Source organism: Urocitellus parryii, chromosome X, assembly GCF_045843805.1.
Source record: "Urocitellus parryii isolate mUroPar1 chromosome X, mUroPar1.hap1, whole genome shotgun sequence".
NCBI classification, from domain to species: Eukaryota; Metazoa; Chordata; class Mammalia; order Rodentia; family Sciuridae; genus Urocitellus; species Urocitellus parryii.
This window is the reverse complement of record NC_135547.1, coordinates 36,646,181-36,661,025: the sequence shown is the minus strand read 5'-3', so window position 1 is coordinate 36,661,025 and position 14,845 is coordinate 36,646,181. Positions and strand designations below refer to the sequence as shown.

Here is a 14,845-nt window from a genome sequence, read left to right as displayed (position 1 = left end):
TCACAGAAAGCAAGAGGCACCAGTGAATTCTCATATCATTTCAGATTGGTCCATATTGAGTACCAAAATGTCCTACAGAAAATACCTTTCCCAATGATATTGAAACCCAGGATATAAATTCATTTCCTTTGGGAGATAAGAAAGGTTATCCCTAAAGGTTCAAAAGGCAGTAGAAGCACTATGGTTAAGTGGTCTGGAGCCATACTGCCCACGTTCAAATCCTGGATCTCTGGCTCACTAACTACCTCTTGACATCCCCAAGTCCAATTTCATCATCTGCAAAACAGGGATAACAATTCTCACACCTCATAGGGAATCTATGTGCCTAGAACACAGTAATGCCTCAACAAAAGTTAGCTATTTCCTGTAATTATTATTGCAAAATAGCCTTTTCTAAAATGCAGTAGCAATTTTCTGAAGTTTAAAAAAAAGCCTTTACTTGCAACTCAGTCTTTGGTGCAGCAATCCCTAAATCATCAAAGTCATGGAAAGACTCTTAGGAGATCACTTAATGGCCCACCTACCTCTTTCTATGAAATGACGATGCTGAAGAGGTCAGAACCAAAACCAGAATGCAGAGTTTTTTATTTGTTTTTTTCTTTTGTTTGGGAGAGGGTACTGGGGACTGAACTCAGGGACACTCGACCACTGAGCCACATCCCCGGCCCTATTTTGTATTTTTTATTTAGAAACAGGGTCTCAATGGGTTGCTAAGCATCTCACTTTTGCTGAGGCTGGCTTTGAACTTGAAATCTTCTTGTCAAGGCCTCCCAAGCAGCTAGGACAAAATGCTAAGGTAAGAGCCCTTTCACTACAATATATTATCTGGTATTATTAGCTAGTACAGAGAAGATTCCTAATAAATATTTATTAAATTGAATATACTCTGGTTTAAGAGATTATAAATCTGGCTTAACATCACCACTAATTTTCCCAGTTCTGTTGGAAGTAAAACATTAATAACAAGAGGAGAAATTTTAAGAGGTAAGAGGAAAGTGTTTAGCTAGAATTATGGCAAAAGTTCCTTGCAAACTCTCTCTTCTTGAGACTTAGATATGTACATAAATCCCCACTGATCAATGCTCCCAGGTTCTTGTTCTCCATCTTGTAACCATAATACTATATTGGCATTTGCTCTTACTTAACTCTGCATTAGCTTAAGAAAAGGTTTAAGAAAAGAGTTGGCCCCAACTCTTTGCTCCTATCTCTACCTTTTCCTAGATTAGGCTGAAAAATTATCTTTAAACCACAGCTAGGGCTCGATATTTCCAAATCTTACTGAGGATCAGTGTGAGAGAACTGTTTCTAAGATGGTAACTCAAAAGCTTGGTCAATTTTGGGTCCTGGTTATACTTTACTGTGCTCTGAAGCAGTTAACTTGAACAAGTTAATAGGCAATGAAGGTGATCAACCCTAAAGTGGAAATGAGCCATGAAATACTGGGTTGCAGGGAGAATCCTGTTGCCACTCCCCCTCCATCCCCAACACCCACATCCATTTCAGAGGACTCAACCATGCTATCATATCTCATTCCCTATCACCTCAGAAAAAGTGTAAGGGGCCCAAAAAAATCAAATTGAGCATAAAATGAGAAAAGTTCAGGAATACACCTAGAAAATGCCTTCTTTACCAATCTCTTGCCTCTGATGGCATACTACACACTTTTATTCTTATTTATACTTTCTTTTACAAGTAAAAGAAGCACAGTATGTAAATATTATAATAGAGAAAATAAATAATTTATTAATCCCAGCACCTCAATCCAAACATAACATCATAGAATATTCCCTTCGGTTCTTCTTATATAGTTTTTAAATTTTTTTTTAGTTGTTGATGGACCTTATTTTATTCATTCATTTATATGTGGTTCTGAGAATTGAACCCAGTGCCTCACATGTGCAAGGCAAGAGCTCTACCACTGAACCACAACCCATGAATCTATGAAATACTAATGTACACAATATCTTGGATCCTTCGTTTCACTTTATCATAAGCATTGTAGCATAGACTTCATAACAAACATTGTAATGGCTGTGTAATAATTCATTAAATGAGTGCATCAAGATTCACTTACCCATTCTCCAATTATTAAGACATTTAAATGGCTTCTAGTCTTGTGTGATAGTCCAAATAATGTTACAAAAACAACTTTGTGATTTGTCTTTTTTGATATTTTGGATTGTTTCGTAACAATAGAATCCCAGAAGTGAAATTAATAGGTCAAGATGTATGAATGTTTTTGGACAACTCACTAAAAAAACTACAACCAGTATATACCAAAGCCCCATAAAATCTTTAGCTCACTTAATGAAAAGTTCTCCTGCTCCCATTTCTCCAAAAGAGCAGAGCAGGGCTCCGTGGAGGGAGAGAGGCCAAGAGAAGCAGTGTAGTATCCCAGCAGCTTGCGAAATGGCAGAGTGGAATGCGGGCTCCCCTGGGAATCCAGCTTGCATGCACTTGCCCCAAATTGCCATTCGGCCAAGAAGCTAATTAGTAAAAGCATCAGGTGGGTGAGAACAGGTTCATGGCCTGTAATGGCTTATATCATCTTTCATTTTTGCCCTTGGAAAGATCTGACAGTCAGCTTGAAGACATTCAGTTCTAGTGAGATAGCCTGCTACATTCTGAGAATTGAGTTTGTTAGTTTTTAGATCCCAATTTTCAATATATCCTAAAGGACATTTTACTGGATAGAACTAAACATACATGAGCCAGGCACTGTGGCCCACACCTGTAATCCCAGCGACTCAGGAGACTGATGCAGGAGGATCACAACATCAAGACCAGCCTGGGCCTGGCTACTTAATGAGAATCTGTCTCAAAATAAAATATTAAAAGGGATTAGGGTGTAGCTCACGAGTAGAGCACCCACAGTGCCAACAACAACAACAAAAAAAGAAACTAAACATATAACCAATAAGTCTATTCACAGCCTCAGTTAAGGTAGCACTTTTAAGGTCAGCTCTATTTAATATTAAATGACTAAATGGCACCTGTATTAAATAGTCAATATGTTTTAGACAGAGGTTTATTTGTAGACTCAATCATAAAATTTATCCTGTACTGAGGCAGAGGAGGCAACAGGCCAGAGACGGCCCTGGCTTAGGGAGAGCAGCCATAACAGGCATTTTTTTTTTCACTTCTTTGCCAGAACTCTCAGAAAAGGGTATTTTGCTTTCTACCATCTCTGTGTACCCCCTGTCCCAATTCTGCTCAATATGGAAAACTGGTTCCCTCTTCTCTAGGATCCTACTGGCTTTTGTACACATGATCATTACAGCACTGATCACAGTGTTATTTTCCATAGGCATTGAGGGAGCACTTAACTATAGACATACCTGGTGTTATATAGGCCCCAGGGTGGGAAAAAAGAGAAAGAAAACGTAACCCAGTCCTCAAGGAGCTCCCAGCAAGAAGAGGAGTCACAATGCAATGGAAAACAGAGGTATGAACAAACAGCTCTGACAATGTGGAGGACTCGGCACTCCCTTGAAAGCTTCCCTGAGGGGAAAACTTCCATGAACTGAGTACAAGACATGGAATGTGGGGACTAACTAGATTTCAAAGACAAGCTGAGATATATCTTTGGGAGTCATTAGCATATGAGTAATAGCTAAGATCCTAAGAAAAGGTTTGGACCATACAGAGTAGAAATGGAAGAGACTCAAATATGAAACTGAGGATGGACCCTAGAAAAATTTATCATTCGAGGATTATACACTTTGCCAATGTGCAACTGAGAGAAATTCCTTTATTTACTCCAAGTTTCCCCCCCTCCATATACCTTATCCTTTTTTTTTTTTTTTATTTTTGGCAGTCCTGGTTTGCACACACTAGGTGAAAAGCCATTAAGCTACATCCCCACCCCTTTTATGTTATTTTGAATGGGGTCTTGCTAAGATGCCCAGGCTGGTCTCAAACTTGTGATCCTCCTGGCTCAGCCTCCCAAATAGCTGGGATTATGAGACTGAGTCACCAAGCCTAGCCACCATATATTTTCAATCTAAACATTGAAATAACACATTGCTCTAAGGATGGAAGCCCTCGGCTTCACACAGAGAGAAAAATAAAAGTTAATTCTCTCCATTTATGCTTCTAAGTGTCCAGGCAGAAATCACAGCAATGTATTGAGCTGGAAATGGAAATGAAAATGGATGGACTGTAAGATATTAGAGGACACAGACTAGGTGTGTGATTTTTTTCACTGTATGTGCACAAACACCTAAAACACTCTCTCTCTCTCTTTTATATATATATATATATATATATATATATATATATATATATATATATATATATATATATATTGCATATTGAGTGAATAACAACTTCCTTCCTGAAGATTTTGCTAGAGCCAACAGCAAGAGAAGAAAAGATATGAAAGACATGAGATTTATTATTATTACCTTTAGTTCTTCAGTCTTCCTTCTAAGAAGTCAAACACTCTTTCACTTCTGTTATCCTTCTCAGCAGCTCTGTGCAGAAATAAAGGCATATACAATTAATTCCATTTTACAGCTGGAGAAGCTCAAGTTCAGAACAGATAGCTAATGGTAACTAATTTGGCCAGGATGAGAAGCCAGGTCTGACTTTCGGCCCTATGTTCAATTATAAGACAAAATCTTCCACAGACTGCTTTCTGGTTCTTAAGAGGAGAGTTTCACAAGAAAAATCCACTCAAAAAGCAAACTCCTTTAGCACTCCAACAATATCTTGAGCAAGTGAGTGAGCTGCACCCAGCAGAAAATACATAAGATATCTGTGCAAACCAACACTGGGATAGCTAAATGTAATTCCCAGGGGAGCTCCCTGTTTTGCTGAACCTTTTCGAAGGGAGTCCCCTCCTCCTATGGTCTGGTTTTTGTGTCTGAGTGGGTCTCAGGTGTGTAGTGCAGGTGTGGCATCCAGCAGGTGCATGGACAGGGGCCAGCATTTCATATCTTCATGCCAAAGGGCCTGAGTCACTCTCCCAAGGCAGGAGCAGCCCCTCCTCCTGCTACTGGCCTGCAAGCACTAGCAACCTGGTTTGCTGAGCTGCCACTGCAAAACTAAATCTAGACTCTTCCTTCCCAAGGAGGACTATGGAGTGATGAGTTAAATGACAAATCACATAACCCAGCCAACTTGCCCACTTGCAAACACTAGTGCAAACATATACCCCGGGGATAGCATCAGGGAACATATGTACAGAATGACTGGTCCCTACAAGTTATGGGACAAAGGAAAACCACAGCAGACCCAAATTATATATTCTACTATAGAGCATCTACTGTACTGAAAATGGCCCTGAAACCTGAGAGGCCAGTACTCATTTCCCTAAAAAAGATGGAGTATAGTAGAAAGAATTTGCTAGGCTGGGCTGGGGATATAACTCAGTGGTAGAGCACTAGCTTATCATGGGAGAAGCCCTGGGTTCCATCACTAGAATGGCGAGGGTAGGGGACTGCTAGCAATCTTGTCTTCCTATTGTCACCATAACCCCTCTCCTTCAGGCTACCAAGAGAGAAGTGCTTAGCCTGGTCCCAGAAAGCACCAGGTCAGAAAACTCATCACATTCCCCTAACCAAAGCCTAACTGGCAGCCTGAGGCAGACAGAATGCTCTTGGGGATAAAGGGGGTCATCAATATTTTCTTAGCTCCCAAAATTGTTTGCTTTTAAAAAACAATCTGCCTTCCCCAGTCCCTCCCTCTCTTCTCCTTCTCTCTCTCAACACACACACAGAGCAGAGAGAAAGTAATTGTAGAAGGAAAGAAAATCAAATATTACCTTAATAAAATGGTTTATTATGATTAGTTGTCTTTCTCCAATTCACATGGGAAACTCAAATGAATACACTTTGGTTTACAGCCCATGATCCAGAAAGTTAAACTGGCTACTAAACTAAAATGTGATCACTGCGTATAAACAGAGTAAAACAAAAATCTAAACTGAAAACCTAAATGTAATAAAGAGGAAATTCAATTTCTTTAAAATAGGCAATTTAAATAATTTTCCCCATCTGTGATTTTTATCTTAGTTTGCTATCACATGGAAAAAAGTCACTAACTCAATGTAAATCCATGCCCCTTAAAAAGAACCAAAATGAGTAAGGGATGCACTAATTAGCTTCCTAATGGGAAAGGTTTTAATTGAACTATTCTATAACAACCTTCATCAAAGTTTCCAGGACAACTTCGTAAAAGGATGTCAAACCTGGCCCATATTTCTATACCCTTAAAAATAATTCTCAATACACAGAAACCCAGAAAGCTGATTTCTCTTCAATGCTGTTAACACTCAGGCCACTACATTTTCTGATGTCAGCAATCCCCTTCCCACAAATATTCCAAGTATGCACCACCGTCATTCTCCTTTCAATTATGTGGTTTCTCTGCTCCTTTACTGATTGAGTCCAGGCCTCTTGGATAATGAGAAGCATGTGCAGTGGGGGGTGGGGGGAGAAATATGCTCTTAAAAAACACATCAGTTTCATCTGCATTATAAAGGGGGGAGCAAATCATTTGTCCATATCAAAAGGATCACAATGTGAAATTTGCTATCGGATATTATAAGGGAAAAATGAATCAGTATCCATGCCTAATGGGGGTAAGTTGGTGTGATCTGTACCAACACCATTGAAAATAAGGGAGAGCCCCCCAAATTCACCCTTTCTAGCTTGGCCACATTTATATTTAATGTTATCTTAATGTTGCCTTGGGGGGTATTTAAGTTCTGACATACACATGGAAATGAGCCACGAATTGTACAGCAAGCATAAATATTCCATCATTAATAAAAACCAGCTGTACAAAAAACACTACAATGGCTGGATTTCAGTTACTGGCTATCGTCAGTATTTGTCACAAGCAAATATTACTCAAAACTTTCTCCCTTAAAACACAGACATGAAGAGATTTGCTTTACTCTAACATTTTGGAGGAGCTTTGAAGAACTCACTGATCACTATGGCACATTCCAACAAATGTCTCTTTTTGAAGCTATTCTTCATCAATCCAGCAGTGGCTGGAGTTCTTATTGGGTCCTCAATTTACCTCAGAGTCTGAAAATGTTTCATTGTTTTTCAAAAAGCTGAGAAGGTCAATAATACAAATGTAGGGTCAATCTTAATTATAGTCAGTAAGGCAATGGGGCACCAAAGGGCACTGTATGTTATAAGAGAGCAAAGCTCATTAAAAGTGAACACCTGCTCAGGACCCTATAATAAGCCTGCTCTGCCACCATCATGCAAACACCTTTCATCCAATGACCTCAAAGCATGCACCCAATATGAAGCATGCCTAAACACCTCTGTGAAGTATTAATATCCCTGCTTCCCAGAAGGGTAACTGAAGCTTAGAGCAGCTAATTCATCTACCCTTGGTCACATGGCAAGTCAAAAAGGACTGGGCAGAGAAACTCAGATCCTGGCTTCAAGTCACACAGGCTAATGCCATTTCATGGAGTTGGGGCAAGAGTGAAAGTGACTTTACAAATGCCAAGCAAGCCCACGGAGTTTTTTTTTTTTTTTAAGTAGATTTTTTTAAGAGTTGCCTTAGGAAATATTAGCAAATAGATCCATCTGAATTTTTCCCCGTGAGCACATAATACAAAAAATATTCTTTTACTTCACTTGGTACCTCATGAATATGAAAGATCCATACCTTGTTTTTCTATTTTAGAGAAAGTTCATTATTGACCCCATCAAAAATTGGAGATTTCATGTTGGCTATAACTTTGTTATCAAAGGAAAATTAAAGGTCCACAGAACTGAACTTTCACTACATGGTGAAGAACCCATTGTGTGTGAGCCACTTCATTGCACCTACATATCTTTTATTTAAATGCCTTTAGTCCTTAGTTTTCTTGCTATTTTTTCAGGCTGATTTAAACATATTTTTTTCAAAGCTATAAAACTAGCTTATCTGTGCTGGCCAGCTTCTTTCTCATTCCAGAGATTTCATAGTCTACCCAAATTTGTACCATTTTAACGGGATATCATAATACAGTGCTTTAAGAATCATTGCCAATGATTTAGATAAAATAAAATGTGGTTCCTGGTTTTTGTTTGTGAGTTTTGTTTGTTTGTGTTTGTTTTGTTACTTTAAAAGAATGGGGGAGGGTAACAGGCAGTCATAAGAATAGAAGTAAAAGCCTTGTTAGATTTATCAACAACCCCCAAATAACAGAAAATTGATTAGTGATTACTTATTAAAACAGAAACAAAACGTATGTGATGCTTCATGTGTACTCGGTCAGGTTCCAACTTCATTCCTCTACACAGGTTTACAAAGCAAGGACTTAGGTAAACTCTTATTTTAAAACAACATTGTCTATTTCTATGACTTATAATTATGTAAAATTCACTTTAGTACAGGCATAAGGACTTGAAAAGAACCAGAAAAAATGAATGCAGGTGATCTGTTAGGATGCTGGGATTTCTGATAAAGTTTTGCACAGCATCTTAGCTTTTCAATTTGATGTTGTTAAACTATAAAACAATGAATTTATATTGATACATCTTTACAGGCTCTTAAAAAAACAGGATGACTACATGATTGAATTTCTAACAAAGCACCTCATGTATTTCTAGAAAGCACCTCATTCTAGTAGCAATCATTCACATTTGCATCCAATAATAAAGGCTAGAGAGAGAACCAAAAATTTCTGAGAACTGGCTCTCAAAAATCACACGGCCTGACCTCCGCAATTTACAGTGGAGGATGATTGCCAAGGGTGGTAAACCAAGTTAGAGTTGGGCCTACAGCCCAGGTCATTCACAGCAATAGGCTCACAGGAGAACTTACCATAGATTCTCAGATTTAAAATGGCATCAGTTACCATTAGTTACTAGAAATGTTTTTCTGGATCCTTGTGTTAGTCAAATACAATAATTAGAAATAAAATCTATTACCGAAATGAAGTAGACATCCCATCCTTAGACTTGTTCAAAATCCATGAAATACAATTTATTTCCAGAAAGTAATCTTAGCTCCCTTCTCCAAACAGTTGTGGGCCGGAGCTAACATGGCCAGCATTATTATAAGTCAGAATGACTTAGACAATTAACTCCAACCAACATAACAACAACAAAAAAAACCTTTCAAAGCCAAATAATGACCTCGTTTAATTCAAGCAATAATCATTACAACAATTTCTAATGTATTTCTTTATGCAATAAATATGTTCCTGAGAAGATCCAGTTATAGTAATTTTATGTATATATCAAGTTACCGTTTAAAGGCACTAAGTACGAAAGTTAGTTCTTTCAAAGAAAGCTGTTGGATTCTTCTATAAAGAAAAAGACCTATTTTCTTTCTTTTACTTTCTTTCTTTTTTTTTAAGATTGTGTGTTATGTGTATGGAAGGGGCAACTTCTCTCCTTTCCCCAGCCTAAAAAGGGTCAGAAGCCCAGTATAGGGGAGGTAATGCAGTATGGCCAGCATGTTTAATGCCCCCTTAGTTCCTTGGACCAAATTGTAACCTCTGACTTGGGGGTGGGACCCTAGATTTTGGACCAAAGTCCACAAAAGGCAGCAAGGAATGAAAAGTAAGAAAGACTAAAGACAACACATCATAGTAAAACACCAACAAAAATTCCTGGGGACAGGAAATCAATGGATCACAATTCTAAACAAATTGGTTTAGTCTCCAGCTAATTAACTTGTCAAGCAGATCTCTAAATCCACTGAATCCATGGGAGAAAGAGGTGATGTAATAGGAGATTTGGAAACATCTACCCATTTACCATCCTAAAAGGCTCTGCCACGACCACACACACCTCTCTCCACTCCTTTCAGTGGGTTTAAGCTGGGCTTAATGGGTGCAAAGGACAATTTCTACCAGACAGTCCCTAAGAATAGACTGGTCTCATGCATTCCAAATGCTCAGTCTCCATGGAGGAGACTACCTGGCCACAAGCATTTTCCAAGAGGGAATATATCCTCTGTTCTTCTTCATTGGTAACATCCCCCACACCCCGCTGTCCCAAACAAAACAATTTCAAACCATCCTGAGAACTTCAGGGAACTTTTCTGGGGTAAAGGAAAAGAAAACTTAAGAGGGGAGCAGGAGAGTGTGAGAAACTCCTCTTGTCTTCAAATGGGGAAAAAAGGGCCTTAAAAAGCTGGATCAAAGGAAGAAAGGGGGATGGGGGAGAATGGCTGCTTAATTACAAAGACACCCTTTTAAAGAAGGCACAGGCCCTGGGAGAGGGCTCTTAGGAGAGGCCCAGAAGCAGATGTACCCACTTAGGATTCTGGCACTCAATGGGACCTCAAAGTCAGAGCATCCATCCCTCTGCCGTCCCATTAGAAGGTTCTTAAAACATTCTAGAAAGAATCTGCTTCATTCTTTATAAAACTTCAGAAAAGGCAACTCCACAGAATGCCCTAGTTATGCATCAGTCTAATAAATCCTACTTCATAAACCAGAAATGAGATTTTAAGTTCCAAATCCCAAACGGTATTGAATATGAATTTTTTAAATTCCCTTTCTAAAACCTTTTAAAATAGGTAAGCAGCCCCACAACGTTCACGTGAAAGTTACTGTACATACAACTGTGGTCCCACATTTACTTCTCGTCCAGGCTGTGAAGTTAAAAAAAAAAAAAAAAAAAAAAAAAAAAAAAAAAAAAAAAAAACTTCTTGCAAATTTTACAGAGCCACAAACTTTTCCAAAGAAAGAAGTAACCTCAAATGAAGTATGATGTCGTGCCAGAAAGTGTCTGTAAATGACACCGGATAAATCCATAGAGAATAGCTGGAACCTGAGTTATCCTCTGTAAATAGATGCAACTACTCTACAACCACCTGGCTATTAAAATGTCCCAGGCCAGTTACAAAATGTAGTTTGGTCAGGCCAACTTTTCCCTCCCAGCTGATCCGAAACCTGATAGCCTTTAAAACTGTCGCCATGTAACTTTCCTTCTCTACCTTCATGCTTTCCTTTCCCCCACTAAAATCAACCAAAGGAATTATTTTAAATATAATAGCTTGCTCCCAAATAAGCAACAGGCCACGGATATCTCAGTAACAGGTTTTTAAACACCACCATTCTTAAGACCTTAATGTCCTTGTCCATTTGAAGATAGGTGGAAGATAGGTGAAAATTTATCCCATGTCCAAAACGGCATTACAGACTATTCATAGTTACTAAATGGGGGTACTGAAAGGTCTAACTGAGGAGGCTTCACAAAAGCTGGCCTGAGAAAGAACTTTTCACAAAGCCTAGCTCAAGGACACTTAAATATCCTTAGCCCTTCATCATTGAAGATTATGGTGACTAATTATCTTCCTTTTGAATGGGAGAAGGTTATATTCATAAAAGTTTTAAACCACCTCCCAATGTCCACTCCTCGTGGTAGGGAGAGGGAGAACTGAACAAATCAACTCAAGCTGTGGGAAAACTTTTGCTAAATGATACTAGAGACTGAAAAACACTCTCACATAAGCTTTCCCTTTTCCTCTACCATTAATTTGTAATGAGTCACTTGCTGAAAATTATCAGTATATTGTTATTAACGGTAATTTATCAGGGACCCCTCACAGTTTATAAAGACTGTCATTTTCCCTCTCACTTTTCCTACTCATCATTTTCATATACCAAGAAGTCCATTTTACTGTTGAGGCACCAGGCTTGGAAACTCAAGGCACCTGCTTGACAGTGCAAAATTACTTACTGCCATCTTCAGATCTTATAAAGCTGGGAAAGGCAACCCCCACCTCACCATGAACACCAACACCAAAACCCACAAGCACACACACACAAGAGGTAGCTCTGTTGTAGATTACTCCCAGCCTTTAAAACTTCAAGAATTCACAGCCTGGGGGTCAGGGAGGGTGTGCCCCCACCCCAAACCTAGAAAGCCCTCTAGTTATCTGAGATAAGCACGAATATTCATGCTGGATGTTAAGGTAGACCTCAGCTTCCCTTAGGTCTTTAGTTCCTTAAACGATTAATTACCTAGAGACCTACAAGATACACAGGAGGCAAGGAAGTAAAAGTACCATCAAGTAGTGGTACCCTCTAGCATCTCCTCGCCAAAGTAGGACGGGAGAGGAGTGCGCACTCTTCAATTTAACTCGCTGTACATCCCAGAAAACTCATGGCCAGCTGCAAAAAAAAAAAAAAAAAAAAAGTAGAACATTCGGGTATCCCCACACACATCTAGACCAACTCACTCACGCCGAGGGCACAATCAAGTTCACGACACCATGGATTTCGGTCCCAGTTCCCCGCGAAAAGTAACCACGCGTCTCCTACCCCTGAAGGCAATGAAGATGACGACTCTCTGCTAGATGAAGTGGCTTCGGTCCCGGGCCAGAGGCCAGGGATGGACAGGGGGGAAGCCCCAACTCCTGGCTGCTCCCCTCCTCGGTGCTCCGTCCGGGATCTCCTTGGCGGCAGTGGACAGGCAGGATACCGGGCCGGAGGGTGGAGCAGCGGATGGTGGGAAGCTAGACAGACTGGAGGTGGTGGCAGTGTGGGGGAGGCGGTAGGAACTAAGAGGAAAGGAGGCAAAAGAGAGGAGATGAAGGAGTAATTCAGGGGTCTACCAGTTTAGGCAGCCAGAAAGCTCCTCGGAAGGAAGGGGCGTGACTGCAATGAAGGCAGCTCCTGGGCAAAGGATGGGAGGTTAGGGGAGGGGGAGGAATGGGTGGCTTTTCTTCTTTCGGTGAGCGGCTAGGACCGCCCAGGAGCGAGGGGGGTGGACTATGGAGGAGGGCGGAGTAGAGGGCGGGGAAATAAGGGCAGGAGCCTGCCCGGACCCTGGAAGGCGGGGGACGGGCACGGAAGAGAGGCGGGGCCGGGGGCGGGGAAGTTTCAAACAATTGAACGGCGGGGTCCTGGAGCTCGGGTGAAAGCAGGGGTCCTTCACTATCCTCTCACCAGCGGGACACGACTTGGTTACGGAAGCCCTATGTGTGTACACCCAGGGACTAACCAGGAGGAAGGTTACTACAGTAAAAATCCGCAGCAACAGCGCATCAGAGTCGCGTGGGAGAGTCAGTGCAGCTCCCCGCCTCGCAGCGGGAGGAAGAAAAACAACAGAAATGCTGAAAAGCAGCTTCTACCAAACCTATTTAAAATAATGCAGGAAGGAGCAATGCTCCTTCGTTTTCCTTTCCCTATTGCTTCTTATTACCAACAGGCTCCCACCCAGATCACTGCTCTGAGAGACACCCTCCTTTCTTCCTTCACTACCCACAGCCTCCCACTCCCCGCCCCCCCCCTCTCCCGGCTGCGGTTCCTTGGCAGGCGGGGGCCCTAACCCCCCTCCTGGTGGCAGGCCTAGCAGGCAGGTTGGGGGGAGGCGTGGGCGGGCCTTTGTAGAGGCTCCACCTGTGGGGCGGGCTGGGAGCACAGGCCTGGGCGGAGCGAGCCCTATGCGTAAGTCCCACCCACCATTCTTTTGCAGCTACCTATTGGCCAGTTCTGGACTGGGATTGCTTGCGATTGGTCTTTTCAATCGCCAATCCGATTCTTTCGTCCCACCCGCCCTCAAAATTAATAAAACTACACAAGAGGCTATTGTCTGGCTCTGTGTTCTCTCCCAGTTACTGCTGGGAATAGAAAGATGAGACGTTTGTTTCTTAGTCTCATAAAAGAGTGTGACAGTGTGTCGGCTGACTCCAGTACACCTTTATGTTTATGGCACTGTCCAACCCTTTGGGAATAGGTAACTTTCCCTCTTAATTCATTAAGAGAGTAAATTAAGTGTCAATGTAGTATTCAAAAACTGAGGAAAATTGATATTGCTAAGAATACAAAGGGTTAAGTGCAATAGCATCCTGGGAGATGGAAAATCTACCATTTTACATCTGGGAAAACGAAAGCACGAAGAAACAGTTTAGGGATAGCAAAAAAACATGGAATTTAGAACCAAAGGAAGAATTCATCGTGGGCTCTAGCATTTATTAGCTAGTTGTATGACTTTTAAGTGGCTTAGCTTCTGAACCTTAATTTTCCTATCTAAACAAATGCTATAAGATATGCCCTATTAATTTAATGGCACTGGTGTGAAAATAAAATGAAATGTATGTGAAAACTCTGTACACCACAAAGCATTCCACACATGTATGTGTTCTACTTGCATATGACACATGGTGGAGAGTCTCACCTGTGCTTGAGAATCAAGTATTCTGCTCATCTGTTTTAAGTGTTTATTCCAAGATTGTGTAGGTTTTGTGGCTTAAAAAGTCAATTCTTTTCCTACAATTTTGGGAGTGGGTATTAAGTTGACTCCTTGCAGTTAGAATAATAAATTATGCATTTTCTAACCAGGGTGGGTGAGATTTCTTTCTTAAACAATTCTGCAATTGTGATACAACCTAAATCTATTGTGGTGCTGGTACTGCACTGAAAGAGGAAATCATGCTGTGTATCTCTGAATTGAACTTGAGAAAATAAATATGAGGGAACATTTGCCATGGAAACCACCATTCTTTACACATCCATATTTCCTAGAAAATGTTTCAAGTAGGAAGCAAGTCTAAATGTAAAGGCCTTGAAAACACAGAGTCATGGTAATGAACTCATACCAATGAAAGAGTGGCATCCAATTCAAGTCTGCCAAATGGGAGCCTTCTGAAGGACCATGGATCAAGGCATGCAAGAGAAGTGAGCACAAGGTAAACACTATCTCACCATGAACACTGTCTCAGAATATCCTTCTGAGTACAGGAAGAGTTGTGAGCAGATGGCATGTCATGGAGTGTGCAGTCAGGCTTGTGCTAGGAATTGTTGATATTGACTCCAAAGCAGGAAAACTGGCAAAGTGGGTGCTTGGTATGATTCAGTTTATGTGTGAAGGGAGGTTATTTGGATGATTTTTTCACGAAGAAGGTGATTTTTGAGTATTTAAAA

At 40.7% G+C, this 14,845-nt stretch overlaps 1 protein-coding gene across 3 annotated transcripts in view; it reads right to left on the bottom strand.

Annotated features, from left to right (window-relative positions):
* Amot (angiomotin) overlaps positions 1-12,671 on the bottom strand; it is a 66,436-nt gene extending 53,765 nt beyond the window's left edge. Inside the window, exons 1-2 of one of the 3 annotated variants that reach the window (XM_026396807.2) lie at positions 12,242-12,671; positions 4,407-4,475 (exon numbers count right to left, since the gene is read on the bottom strand). The gene's annotated coding sequence lies outside the window, so the exon portion shown is untranslated. Of the gene's footprint in view, positions 1-4,406; positions 4,476-12,159 lie in introns of all 3 variants that reach the window. The other 2 variants (XM_026396808.1, XM_026396806.1) reach the window with 2 other exon arrangements.
* Between the last annotated feature and the right edge of the window lie 2,174 nt (positions 12,672-14,845).